At 41.8% G+C, this 15,188-nt stretch overlaps 1 long non-coding RNA gene across 1 annotated transcript; it reads right to left on the bottom strand.

The window, feature by feature from the left end:
* Positions 1-6,239: 6,239 nt before the first annotated feature.
* On the bottom strand, positions 6,240-6,947 carry LOC124878777. The gene is made up of 2 exons (XR_007040856.1): positions 6,554-6,947; positions 6,240-6,482 (listed from the first exon to the last, which is right to left on the bottom strand). It is a non-coding gene; the product is annotated as an uncharacterized LOC124878777 (long non-coding RNA).
* Between the last annotated feature and the right edge of the window lie 8,241 nt (positions 6,948-15,188).

The raw sequence follows: 15,188 nt of genomic DNA, 5'->3' as shown, positions 1-15,188 counted from the left end.
GAAACTGAAGTGCTATATCCAAGCAGCATCATAAAAAGTTAAGTGGAAGGAAAAAGTATGGTAGGAAAAGCTTCACCAGTTACAGGGATACCCACAGCCTTTAGAGGATTATCAAGCAAAATCCATTTAACAATTTGTTTGTTTGTAAGGTTGAGGGGGCATGCTGGAGGCCGCCCGCCCTGGGTGTGTGCTGCAGGCCTGGGACTTCTTACCAGGTGAGTTTCTCCCGTCTTGTTGTAGAGTCGGGGTGTCAGTTGTGAGTATGGTACTCGGTGGTGCTCTGCGTGGTGGAGGGCAGGATGCGGTCGGGGTGCTTAGAGCAGGACTGTGTGTGGAGTTTGCGCTGTGTAGATGTGTCTTCATCAGCTTTTCGGGGGTGGAGCCAATCTGTGCAGGTGTGCCCCTGTGGGGAGAAGATTCATGGCATTTGGGTTTGGGGCATGTGTTCAAAATCTGTGTCCTGGTTGGGGGTGGCCCTGTGGGGAAATTCATGTTGGGGTTTATGGGGGGTGGGGGGCTCATTGGAATGTTGAGATTGGAATGTATTTGGGGTTGGGATGTTGTCGTCCTGGGACGGCTCTGGTTGGCGAGCTCGTTTAGATAGATATTCCCCTCTTTTGCTGATGGCACCCTCTCCGGATGGGGGTCTTTGGGGGCTGGGGTCGTTCTGGTTTGGGTGTTGCCGGCACCAGTCTGGGCTGGTGCTGGGGTGGTCTGTCTGTCTCCACAGAAATGGGACCACCTCCTGGGCTGATATGTATGGGGAGTGTGAGTGAGTGTACAACATCCATTGTTCTGTGTCTTTACATTGGGTGTGTGGGTGTGAGGCATGAGGTTGAGAATGTTTGATTGTGACTGTGTGTGTGAGTGTGTGTGTGTCAGGTTGGGTGTTGGGCTGCTCCCTCTTGTGGATCAGTTTAGTCCCCCATCAAATGTGGGGCCTATTTTCTCCCCGCTACACTCCCTGGCAGTGGCTGAGGTCTCTGCCCCCTGGTGTATTGGTGCTTGGGGGGGGTCCCTAGGGTCTCGGATCTCTGAGTCAATGACTGGATCTGCTCCAGCATAGACGGCCTGTGGGCTCACAGCTGCAGCTCCCAGGGGCTTCTGCACTATATATTTCCTCTGCTCTTCTTTGGCGAGTTTACAGTAGTCACGGTGGTGATCCTGCTGGGGCTCCTCTCTGTCTTTCTTGCTTTTTTTTTTCTCTCTCCTTTTCATTTCCGTCTCCGTGTCCATTGCAACCAATAAAGTTTATATATATATATATATTTTGGCGTTAGCCATAATGCTTCACTGTCACGGTTCTGTCACGGTTTGCTTGGAATTGGACCCAGAATGCAGACGAGCAGGCAGCGTGATGGTAAGTGCAACAGATTTTATAACAAAAAAACTCACTCACTACAGGAGGCAGGAACAAAACAAACGGGCAGGCAAGACAGGCATGGCATGATAAAAAAAAACAAGACTTGAGCATGAGAACTAGACATGAGCATGAGAGTGAAAGATGTTTCCGCGAAGACTAACCAAACAGGTGTGAATATATGGCGTGAAAACCAGGTGGAACAAGGAGACAGATTAACTTGAACAGGTGAGCCGAATAAACTTAATTGACAGAACAAAACGTGGCTGCGGCAAAAACAGAGACTCTAATAACCAAACTAGAAAAACATGAAGCTAAAGCATAACCAAACTTGACAAAACATGACGACAAAACTAAAGCATGACCAGGAAAATAACAGAAGCATGATTCAAAATCTAAGAAGAATAATAACAAAAGAACAAGTTGTTATTATTCTGGCCTGTCTGCCTGCTCTGCTCTCACTCATTCAATTAACTCATCTGCTTCACCTGTCTGCTGTTGCGCTGCACTGCAATCACCATCATGCCACACACCTGTGGAGCTGCAGTTATATACAGCCATCTGACAGGCAGACGGTGCCAGATTTTCGAAAACATTTCTGAGTAGTTATCCACCGGTCCTTCCTGACTGATCTTGTTCTCTGACCTTGCCTTGCCTCACGGATTTTGCCTGCCTGTCTGCTCCTTGTCTGACAGATTGCATTTCTGGATTTTGACTGTTTTCTGCCTCTGGTTTTATGCCTCTGCCTGCCCCTTGTCTGACGCCTCTAGCCCTGGAATTTAACCCTGTTTCTGTCCCTGGATTTATGCCTCAGCCTAACCACTGGTTTATTCAGTCTGAGCACGCCTGACTCTCAAGTCTGCCAGGAATTATTGTCAAGAGGACAATCACAGCTCTCTGTGTTCCTGTCACAGCTTCAGCTGATTCCTCGGAGGATTTGGATCAGTCGGCAATCAGACTTCAGTCTGTTGGACGCTTCCTTCTCTGGATTCTGTGCCTCATCCCCAGACTGAGAAGGTTAGCGGCTTTATCTAACTCTTTTCAAATCCTGAGTTTTATTCAGCCACTATCTAGTCTCTGTTCTCAGTGGTTCCTGGAAGCTGACTGCTGTTCTCCTGCTTTCTGATCCTGAGTTACTGAATAAACCTTTTTACTTATCACTTTGTGTTTGGCTGAATTTGGGTTCTCTGTCTCTGGTCGTGATAGAAATATTTTCGATGTTGCATACATATTTATTTACCTAAATTGGTAAAACGTTTAAGGAAACCAATCTGATTGCATGTCGTAAGCACCTTTTCAACAGCACTTCTTAAACCTTAGACTGATTCAGGAGAAAGTTCCAGCGTCGTGGAAGACATCATGCCGAATTCCAATACCAAAGAAAGCTCATTCCTTGGTCCTCAATGACTATAGACCTGACATCCCACATCATGAAGGTCCAAGAGAGATTCTCATTGGCCCATCTGAGTCAGCATACAAACAGATATCAGGGCCCCCTGCAGCTTGCTTATCACCATGGGGTTGAAGATGCCATCATACCTGCTTTTACAAAGCCAGTGTCATCTGGACAAAGCAGGCAGCACTGTCATTTTCAGAAATATTCAAATTACTCTGCAGTTGACAGGTGTATCACAGATGGAAAAGATGCTGAATACAGAGTGTTGGATGACCACTTTTTAGCACGGTGTAGGGACAGTCATTTTATCTTAATGGTGAACAAAACAAAGAAGATGACTGAAGATTTCAAGAGAAACAGGAATGAGTCAAACACTATTTCTTTAATGGGAGAAGAAGTGGCAGTCTTGGAGGAGTACAAGACTCCAGGTTCACCTAGACAACAGACTAGACTGGAGATGCAACAGTAAAGCAGTCTACAAGAAGGGACAAAGCGGACTGTACTTCTTAAGGGAGCTTTTGTCCTTCAGTGTTGCAAGATGTTGCATATCTTCTATAAGTCTGTTGTGGAGAGTTTTCCATTATCTGTTGAGGTAGCGGCACCAGAGTCAGTAACTTCAAAAAAAAAAGCTCAACAAACTGATAATGAAGACTGGCTCTCTTCCTGTGACAACTCTGGAACCTCTGAAGATAATTGTGCAAAAAAGGGTCCTTTATGAACATAACAATCCTTAGCACTCTCCTCATGAGACTGTTATACAACAACAGACGGCTCACAGTCAAAGGCTTCTTCAGATCCAATGTAATACTGAATGCTCCAGAAGATCCTATTTGCCCACAGCCATCAGCAACAACGATTTAAAGAAACCTGTATATTAGGAGTTATGATGACATTTAATTTCTCTATAAGATTGATAAATAAAAATAAAGAATCGGTGCTTCTGTGTTCTTTTTTGTCTCTGCTCTGTTCTCTCAAACCCCCAGTGGGTCGTGGCAGATTGCTGCTCACACTGAGCCTGGTTCTGCTGGAGGTTTCTTCCTGTTAAAAGGGAGTTTTTCCTCTCCACTGTCGCTACATGCATGCTCAGTATGAGGGATTGCTGCAAAGTCAACGCCAATGACTGTCCACTGTCTCTTCATGCTCATCTAGGAGGAGGGAATGCTGCAAGTCACTGACTGGATGCAATCTGCTGGGTTTCCTTTGTTGGACCACTTGTTTGCTGAATATTGAACCATTTGCACGTTGCATGATCTCATTTATTCTCTCTCGTTGGCCAACGAACAATTCATAACTGAGGTTTCTGGACTAAGAAGGCCAGAAATTTCACTTTGCCGATCGAAGACGTGAGTTTAACACGTAACTAAAAACACGGAGTTTCGAGGAGACGAACCGCCACCGTGTTTTATCCTAGTCGACTTTGATGGTCAGATTATATTTTTCCCTTTCGCCAAGGAGGGCAGAGGACGAAGATTGACCGCTTTTCCTGAAGTTAACTGTGGATGCACAGTAACTTCCAACTTTCCCCTTCCTCTCTCGACCCCGCTCAGAAGAAAGCCAACAACAAGTAATACCCATCCTTTATTTTTATTTCTTTTTTAGAAAGCCTGGGCAGGGTACAGGAGGTTTTAGTGTGATGAGATTTGCTATTTAATCTAATGTTTTTTTGAATGATATGTGCGTGTAACCTTGTTATTGAAACTTTGATGTGCCGTGTTGGACATCTGGAGGCCGCTGTGCTACCTATCTTTGTGTGTGCTTTGCGGGGTTATTTACCACCTGGGAGCAAGCGCAGGTACACTGTGAGACTGGACTGTTAAAATAACCTCATGGTGAAATTCCCCATTTTCTTTGTCTACAACCTTACTGCTTGCTAGCTTGCCGCCAAAATTTTATAACCCTTTGTCTGCTCACCTCGCAGAGTTGGGGGAAGTTTTATGACCGAGTATAACTGAGTTACAGTGGAACTGCGCCCCAACATCCTCACCACCACAGCCCTTTTGTCATATTATCAATTTTGCCATAACTGGTGGTTTGATCCCACTGCTGTTTTGCTTTATTTTTCTTTAGTTAGATATTTTACCCCTTTTTTGTACAACTTTGCACGTTTGAGTAGGTGAAGATTATTAAATCGGAAGAACGGATTGTATCACGCTGTGATTTAATAAATATTCACATAGATGGTAACAGAAGGCGTTCTGTGTTTATTTTGTGCAAGAGTGATTCGTCAGTCAAGATAAGGTTAAAAGTTTCACACGTTTCGGCAGAAATGGTCGATTAAACAGTGACATCTCTGGTAATAGTTATTATAACTGAGTATTTAACGGTTGTAATTATCAAAGGCGTTGAGCCACAATTACAACACCAGAAGACATCTCTGGTCTCGATTCATAAATGAGGATTTTGGTTAAGAAATTAATTTTGTCAAATTATGATTTTTAATTATAATTATTGATCAAGATTAATTAATCAATAATCATAAGTCCAACACCTTAGATCGAAAAACGTTTTATCCAATTTGAATAAATAACTGAATCTGACTGAACTGTTCAATGGTTAGGATTAATTGGAATATATGTACCTGACTTCTGTGAAGTACCTTGAGACGACATTGAATTGAATAAAGTAAATTTGAAAAAAAAAAAAGAGAGAAACTTCATGTTTGAAATTAAAACTTTGATTATTTTGGGTAATTTTGTCATTATCAAAATCTTAAGGCTGGGAAAGTTGCAAGTATTCACATTTTGTGTGGCTGGATAATATCCAGGTAGCATTTCAACTTCAAAATGCAAAATCCAGACACTAAAGTTTTAGTTCCTGACACAAACATTCAGAGAGATTTTTACTTTTTGCATTTTGAAGCTCTGCATCCCTGGGCATGATCCGCCAACATGAAATGCATATATTTTTAATTTCTTCCTTGGTGTTAAGATTGTGTTCAGGTGTGTATTGGAAACATAAAAAGTGAGTGTATTGAAAAAAAAAAAAGGAAATGTTTGTTCACATTTATAGACATAGTTGTTTGTTTTAATGTTTTAAGGCAACTGTGGTTCAGTAGGAAGAGTAGTCATCTTGCAATCAGAAGGGTTTGGTTTCGATTCCAGCTTCCTTCTGCCGTATGCCGATGTGCCCCTGTGCAAGGCACTTAACCTCAAGTTGCCTACCGATCTGCGTATCGGTGTATGAATGTGTGAGCGTTAGTGAGTGCAATTGGGTGAATGTGGCTCTAGTGTAAAGTGCTTTGAGTGGTCTGTATGACTGGAAAAGCACTATATAAGTTCAGTCCATTTACCATTTTAAATAAACCTTTTGAGTTTTAATAAATTTAATAATCTTAATTCCTTCTTTAAAATCCGCAACAAATTATTTTAATTTGATTTTTTCAGCAAATATGAGACTGACTTCTTCATGAAACAAATACATTCCTGATACACCAATATAGTTTTTCCTACATAACAGTAATAAAACAAAATTCCAAAAGTATGGTTATTTTTTGCATTGTGTGTCTGTTTACTGTACATAATTACAGCTTAAGAATCAGTGCTGAGATAAGGGAGAAAAACTAGTTTAAGGTGGACAACAGAGATGTCTAAAAGTGAAAGAATCTGTCATGATTTTTACAGCCGACTTAACCCACATGCAGAGACTCTCAGAAAACTTTGTAAAAGGAATAAGTTTTTACTGAAAGATGATCAGGAACAACAGGAGCGATGAGTCTAATCTTCCTTACTGTGAAAACACAAAGAGAAAAGATAAATAGCTGAACCTCAGAAACATGAACCAACATAAACGTATCTTACTGGAGATTCCGGAATAACCCGCCAGGGAGAGAATAAATGTCAGGAAAGGAGTTCAGCTTGCCATGCACAGACTAGATCAGGAAGTAGCCTTAGCCACTACAGAGGACTGGAACAGATCAGGTAGGATTCACACCTGGAACAGGTAACAAAGCAAATTAGAGTTCGCAACAACAGATCCTTCAAAAGATATCCATGGTAAAAATCATGCAAAGATTTCAGAGCTGGCCAGAAATTACCACAGAGGCAAAAACACTCGGGCGCCGAGGTGTTGGCAACCTTCCTCTATATGCTTCCCAGCTGATGAGTAGATGCACAACACCTGTCGCCTCAGGTACACTCCTACTGGCGGCACCTAGTGTCGAAAAGGTGTAAGCAGCAGGCAGCAGAACTCCAAATCCTGACAGAAACACTGTGATGTCGTAATATGACAGCTAATCCATCAGTGAAATGGAGACTGTGCCTGAAGTGCCAAGGAGAAAGTGTCTTAAAGTTTTATAAATAGTTGCAATTTTTAAGGAAATTGGAAATTGTCAGATGAATGCCATCTACATTTGTAGAGAATCTCTCTTAGTAAAGCACTCTTTAAACATAACTGAAACATTCTAAAACACAAAGTGGCACAGCCAAAAACATATCTGAAAACGGGATCTGCCACTGAAATGACAAGTTTATGCAGGCTAGTGACACTTTCAACGTGTCCCAGTTTATAAACAGAGTAATTATGATATCTATTAACCTGGCTTATCCCCATGCTCTTTATTAATATATGAGCCACTGCATTTTATAAACAAAACAACTTTTGTTTTTGAAGTTAATAAATGAATCCTCTATATTCACATTCAGTAGAATAGGTCATTTCATGTGAAATCTTTTGGATATAAGAAAGTAATAATTAATCAGCTGGTAACAGAGATCCTGTATCGTATGTCATTAAACACTCTGAATATGTTTCAGCCTCATCTAACATACACAGTAATGACAAAAGACCTGAAGTGGACCGCCAACAGGTTCACCCATTTTAAGATTGGGAATGAACTAATGAATCAAGAGGTGAGCTTCTTACAGTCCAACCTGAGAGGGATGTACCTAGTGGATAGCCATACCCTCTGCCTGGCTCCGTATGTGAGCAGACGAATGGTGGCAATGGGCCATCTTAAACTAGATGCCTGAGGTTGCAAAAAGATTCCTTCTGGCTTTTCTCCAGATGCATTGACAAAAAATAGCTTCTGCATGGCCAGATGGTTCGTTGGATTTCTTCTCCTGAATGGTGAACACCTGTGATTGGAATCCATAAACGGTGTAAAATGGGTCTGTTAGTCTATGGGTGACAGGCCCACCAGGATTCCTAATAGGTGGCATAACTCCTTCTAAAACTGCAAAAAGGCATCTCTGCTCCACCCAACCAGTGTCTAAATTCCTCTGAAGCTAATTTGAGAGCCTAAAAGCCCATGGTGCCCCGCATCACAATTTCTGACTGTAGAAGACAAACTTCTTAAAAAGTTTGTCCCATGGATAAACCTTATTAACATACCTTTTACTGAGCGCAGCACCAACTCCAATATCTGAAGCATTCACTTCCACAATGAACTGTCAAGTGACACCAGGGATAATGAAAAATCAGTGCAGACGTGAATGAATTCAATTCAATCTCTTGAATTCATGAATGCCTTGACCTGATTGCTCATTCCAAATGAACTTGATCTTGGAGGACATGAGAATGTGAAGGGGAGCAGCAGCCTAGCTATAGCTTCTGATGAACCTCCTGTTAAAGTTAATCTGCGAATCCAAAAAATTGTTGTAGCTGCCTTCTGACCTTGGGTTCTGGCCAGTTAGCCACTGCTGAAACCTTCTCGGGATCCATGGAGATCTGATCGGGGAAAATAAAAAATCCTAAGAGAGAGGTAGTGGAATAGTGGAACTCTTTTCTGCCTAATCAAACAAGTTATTCTGCAAGACCCAAAGGATCACTGATCTGACATGTTTCTTGCCAATTTCAAGATCTTTGTAAATAATTTAAAAAAACATTCTTTTTCCTAACAAAAGAGAAGCCTGCTTTGGCATTTACTGAAGATGGAGGGATAATTCTGACTCTTAATGCATCATCGATATATTTCTGGATGGCCAAGCATTCTGGTGCAAACATGGAAAAAAAGTCGCTTAGGTGGAGAAGTTCCAGGCAAAAGGTCTTTCACATAATCGCATGGGTGATGCGGAGGTAGAGAAGTGGCTTTGTGCACGTTGAAGACATTTTTAAGATGGTAAATGGCCTGCACTTGTATAGCACTTAATCAAGTCCGAGGACTCCAAAGTGCTTTACGCTATATTCAGTCATCCAGCTATTCATACATACATTCACACACACTGAAAGTGGTAAGCTACATTGTAGCCTCAGCTGCCCTGGACCATCAGCAGGCAAGTGGATAAGCAAAGTTTTGACCAAATGAATATTTCCCCTGTGCGCCTGTCGATATGGGGTTTGTGAGCTTTGAGCCATAAGGCCCCCAAATTAACTGGAAACTCCAGTGAGTGGATGAGAAGAAACCTGACCCTCTCTACATGGTTTTCACTGTGTCTCGTCATGACTGGTTGAGTCTCCTAAACAATGTGACCGTTGATGGAAAGAACCTTCTGGACCTTAGGTGTAGGAAAAAAACGATTTCCGTGAAACTTAGCCAAATTATGGTCGATAAATTAAGTGCATTTGTATTTGATGTTTTGGTAAACTAACAGCAACTTTCTGTGAAAAAATGTTGCCACATGAATGAGCTGAGTCTGTTACCACGCACAGCAACTGGCTACAACTAGCTGCAGGATGGTTCTCTGGACTGGATTTGCATGTTCAAAACTTTTATGTTTTGTCTCATTGTGACATTTCCCAATGGCACTATTAATAATTGAATCATTCCAGTGGGAAGTATGAACAAAAAATAAATCTTTATATTCCAGATTAAAGGAATTATTTTCTCTGTCCATCTTTCTTTCTTTAGAAAGCACCATTTGTTCTGTCTCTCTAGCACAGTCGTGTATGTTTCCCCCCTTCTCTGGCACAGTCGATGTGTCGGATGTGGCCTTTCAGAATCAGAATCAGAATCAGAAAAGCTTTATTGCCAAGTACGTTTTCGGACATACAAGGAATTTGTTTTGGCGTAGTCGGTGCAATACAGTACAAATTAAACAGTATAAACATATCTACAATATAATATAAATATATGTGCACAGTTTTAAGTGAGTGAGAGTAAAGGTAGAGCAGTATAGGATGCGAGAGCGGTACAACAGTGCAGGTGATCAGTGTGCACATCGTCATCGTCTCACTCATCTTTTTCTCTATTGTATATGGCGCAGCTGTCTGTATCTCTTTAACTTTGTTTTATCTACACATGATGCTCTCCTTTTCTTTATCTCCCTTTTCGTGTGTCACTTTTTCTTCTCTTCATGTGACTTCACTGCACTTGCTGTAGTCACAATATTTATTGCCAGGAATGCACAGGCTTGTTTGACTGAGAGGTATCATGTGAGGTGGCTTAACTGCCATGCAATTGGTCTGTGCCTTTCCTTATACACTTAAACACTACTGTAAAGTCTACAAAAGCTACACAGATTAAAATAAAAACACCCGTCAAGTTTGAAATATTACCCTTCTGCTTTGTCTGTAGGGTTTTGTTTGTAGGTACGGGTCTGAACGGGAAAGTTTCCACCAGTTAATGATCTGTGATTACAGCAAGTGCTGTGGCCTTTCTGTGGCACCCTTCGGCTTGTTGGGCTGGCGTCTGGCCCTGGAGGCTTCGGTTTGTTTGCCTATTAGGGGGGGGGGGACATGTACCTATGCTGGCTCGGTGCTTGCAATTGATTGGGCCTTCCATTTTGGGTCGGGTGTGGCTAATTGGCAGCCTCTGTGTTGTTGTGGGATGTGTTTTGTTGTCCCGCTGGCCTGGTTGTGGCAGTGCCCAGCTGGGGTTGCATCGGGGACCAGGCACTCTGTTGGCTCTGCTCCATGGGTTTGGGGGTGGCTGGGCATGTTGGTCATGTGCCCTCATTTATGTGGTGTATTCTTGTTGCACTGGGCCGGCTGGTCTGCTCTTTTTTTTTGGAGTGGGGCCACACTCTTGGTCCTCGCTACGCGCCCTTCTGGCTGGCTCCTCTTTGTTGGGGGTCGGTGGCTTCTTCGGGCGAGGGACTGGGTGTCGGGGCTGGGAATTGGGGTTTACGGGTTTGGGCGGTTACGGGGAGGGGTGGCTGGGAGTTTTGGTCCAGGTTGTTACGGGGAGGGGTGGCTGGGAGTTTTGGTCCAGGTTTTTGTTTGGTTCTTGGGGCCTGCTGCCTGTCCCTAGCCTTGGGCCCAGTGGATGCACCTATGCTTCTCTCCTTTGTTGGAAATCGGAGAATGGTGGTGCCTACTGGGGTCAGCTGGGGAGCCTGGCTCCCTGGGAGAGCATTTTGCCCCCCAGTCCTTCCCTCCCCATCCCCAGACACCTCCCTCTGCCCACTCCATCACACTACCACTCATGTAGGGCCTTGGGGTGCGGGTACGTCATTGGAGTGTCGCAAGGGTTTTCCATCTTCGCGGCCCCATGGCAGCCTGGGCCCCAATTTTATTGTACAACTTAGACCCTCACTTATAACATTTTCATGACATTCACATGTAGGGCCTTGGGGGTGCGTGCTCAATGCCATCAAGAGGGAGTGTATTTTATTAACCTCACCTCTGGTGCCTGCGCCCACCTCTAGGGGGTTAAGTTGCATGTAAACATTGAGGGTTCATGGGGGGTGGAAGGCTCACGGGGTTGAAATTGGAATTCATTGGGGAGTATAGAGGGAGTATACACTCGCTATTGCATATTTTTATGGAGAAACCTTGTATACACAAGCGTGCTCACACTCAAACCCACACGTGTTTAGATTCAGGTGTTAACAGATACACAAATGTTCTATATTGAGCCGCAGTTACCACTAAATACATCTTGCATTCATAAGTACCATGCCCTTTTTGGTGACAATGCTGTTATTATATATATTTCTGCACATGTAGAAGCAAGTGGGGTGTTATCTTGTAATCTCTTGATCCTTCTTTGTCTCCTCAATTCTTTTCTCCTTCTCTCCCTTTTTCCTTTTTGGCCCACCTCTCTCTCTTTCGTTCTTTTTATTTTTTTCTTTTCGTTTCCGTCTCCAATTGAAATAATCCCAAGGCAGTTTCTAGTAAAGTTTATTTTAAAAATATCAAGCAGAGCATTAAAGCGTTAGCCGTAATGCTCCACTTGTGAAAGTAAATCTGTTGGGCTTCTTCTTGGCACTCAGACAACAATGCTGAGCACCACTCTGCCAGACAGGACATGGTTATAAAAAAAAAAAAAAGAACTTCTAGGAACCACCAGTAAACGTGCAGTTTGACAAAGTGCTCTGTTAGGAACATATGGAAAAATTTGATTTCTTATGTATGATGGAGCCTGATTTTTAAGGGCTTTATATGTACAAAGCAGAATTTTAAATTTTATTCTGGATTTAACCGGAAGCCAATGAAGAGAAGTAAAAATAGGAGAAATATGATCCCTTTTTTAAAATTTTTATCAGAACTCTTGCTGCAGCATTATGGATCGGCTGAAGGCTTTAACTGCATTTTGTGGACATCCTGAGAGTAAAGAATTACAATTGTCTAGCCATGAAGTAACAAATGCATGGACAAACAGGCCTATCATGTGAAACGGGGAGCCCAGACAAAACTGTTCATTGTCTTTTTGTAATCATTATTTGACCATAACATGCCTCTAGCGACATTATTAATTACTGTTTTGATGAAAATGTTTATTGATTGATTGATTTTATGTTCTTTCCATATATTGCTGGGGGTGTTGTCAGACAGTTAAAATATATATTTTTTCTTTTTTATTAATTTCAATGGAAAAATGTGTTCTCTAACTCAAACTGGAATTGGAATGAATTACATTTGTATTCAAAGGTTCCACGGTACATAAATTTGATCTGTGCCAAAAAAAGACTTTAAAACTTAATACATCTATATATATAAAGTTCAAAAGACAACTTCTGTTAATTGAAGCCAATCGTTTTATTCACCAGCCCCTGCCCTCCCAAGGAATTCTCAGGCTCAGCTTCGATAACCCAAAGACAATTAAACAGTAAAACATTTTATTCTATGATCTTAAAAATTAAATTATCAAATGTATTTAAGAGAGACGTGAACATGACACTTCCTTAAATACAATTTGTTCTGCGTGCCTCAGAAGTAATTGGTTAGCGGTGAACATTTTACTGCATTAGCCATCATCAGACAGTGCCACTGGGATGATAATGTCCACTTTCCACAGATCTGAAGTGAAATGTAAAGGCAGAATTGTGAAAGATAAATGGAGAACATGGAGGCACAAGATTTATACCATTTGAATGAATAAATATTCCAATTTAAATGCAAAACCCTAAGGTGGAGGGTGACTGTAGATCACAGAGACATTTTGCTACATTTTACCCTTGGACTCATAAATAACACCCAATGCAATTACTCCTCTTCAAATGAGGTTTTAAACTTTACTTGTCGAAGCACATCCTCACAGAAATGTTTTTATTTCTTAAACCGTGTGTTATTTTTACTCCCAGTGTAATTGCTTCTGTCCTTTGGCTCATCGGGCTGACTGATATCTGCGGTAGGATACTTTCTCAAGATCTAAGCTCTCCTTACTGGTTCTGCACAACCAAACTGTGCCTCTTAAATCAGGTATACATGCACACTTTACTTTTATTGTCTGTATCCACTTTTATCCTACAGAGTGATTTGTTTTGTTGTAATTGTCACAGTGGTCACTGTGGTAATGCCTTAAAGTGATCCATGCAGTTTTCTGTCCTTTCAAATCACATAATTTTAAATCTCTGTTCCATAAGATCTGATAGGGTTGGTTAGAGAATTATTATTTCAGAGGAGCCCAATGATAAAATTGTTTTTCATTTGATCCTTTTTATTTTATTTATTAAGCTAAGATATTGTTACCAGCGATAGTGTGTGTTTTTGGTCTTACAGGTATTCAGATGGATAGTAAAAAAATACAAAATATAAAAATACAGCGCCTTTTGATGCATTTTATTAGAATTTTTTGTGATCACAAACCAACCAAAACAAAATAGTTTATAATTGTGAAATTTATGAAAATTTTCACCAAGCACAATCTGCAAGTGTAGTGTGACTGAATTTTTATTCAGCCCCAATGGCTGTTCTTTTGTGGAACCATCCTTCGCTGCAAAGACAGCTGCAAGCCTTTTGTGGTCTTTAGGCCAGCATTGTAGGTACAGAATAAAGACACATTTTTTTGAAAGGTTATTGTTTTTTATTTATTTGATGGAGATTGTCTGTAAACAACAATTTTCAAGTTTTCAGATTCTCAGTTGGATTTAGGTCTGGACTTTGACAGGGCCGTTCTAAACCATGAATATACTTTGATAAACCAGGAGTCCCCAATGAAAATAGCAGCAGGTCCAATACCTCCATCATCCAAACACTTTGGGGTCCAAACATTTTAAATTATCAATCCATCCATTTTCTATACCTCCTTCTTCCATACAGGGCCTCCGTACAGGTACCTGTCTACAGTAGTCTATAGGCGAAAGGCAGGGTATACCCTGGACAGGTCGTTAGTCCATCACAGTGCAACACACAGGACAAACAACCTTGCACACACCCATTCACACCTAACGGCAATTTAGAGAGACCAGTTAACCTAACATTCATGTTTTTGGACTGTGGGAGGAAGCCGAAGAGAACCCACGCATGCACGAGGAGAACACGCTAACTCCATGCTGAAAAACCCCTGGCCAGGAGTCGAATCAAGAACCTTCTCCTCAGTGTCCGTCCAGGGACCATGGGGCAGGCCTGTGGGTCCTCACACTCGCTATTGCATATTTTTGTGGATAAACCTTGTTTAAAGATAAAGGAGTTTATGACCTGTCTAAGATGCAGCTGTTGTTTTCCTATCCTTTAGTGATTAATGTTCATTGTAACTAGGGACAATCCTAAATAAAAAGGGGGGTTCGGAGAGATGTTGTTCAGAATGGTTGGGGACTTGTAACTGAACATATCTCTGATCGTTCTCCTCGTATGAGTAAATAACTAATACTTTGTCTCTCTCTCTTCTTTTTGTGTTGTTATAAATATTGTTAGGTTGGTAAAACCTGACATTAATTTGGTCCTTCGAGAGCCAGATTCCAACTACGCCTGATGGTTCCAGCGGGTCGGTAGACTCCAGGAAAAGACCGTGCGCACGGCTGTTTTCAACAGGAAGACACACAGATCCTTTCCGGGACTGGATTTCGGCCCGCCCGCTGGAGTCTGATGGCTGACGGAACTCTGAGAGAGAGGAGAGGACAAAGTGGTGAGTTGAATCTAGATTTAAAACAAAAGTGTGACGAATGACTGGGGGTCATTGCGTGAAGTAAACAAACCCTGTCAACCTAGGCACTAACAGGTAACAGCAGTGCGCCGGAGTTCTGCTTAAAGTATTAGGGAAAAATACTGAAAATTCCAAGGTTATAGGGGACGACAGAGTCCTCTTAAGTATTAAGAAAGTAATACTAAAATTCCGTGTTTCCAGAACGGCGGAGTCTGCGTTTAAGTATTTTAAACAACAAAAAAATACTAAGT

The sequence above is a fragment of the Girardinichthys multiradiatus genome, chromosome 13, assembly GCF_021462225.1.
Source record: "Girardinichthys multiradiatus isolate DD_20200921_A chromosome 13, DD_fGirMul_XY1, whole genome shotgun sequence".
Taxonomy (NCBI): domain Eukaryota; kingdom Metazoa; phylum Chordata; class Actinopteri; order Cyprinodontiformes; family Goodeidae; genus Girardinichthys; species Girardinichthys multiradiatus.
This window is presented reverse-complemented; position numbering and strand designations above follow the sequence as displayed.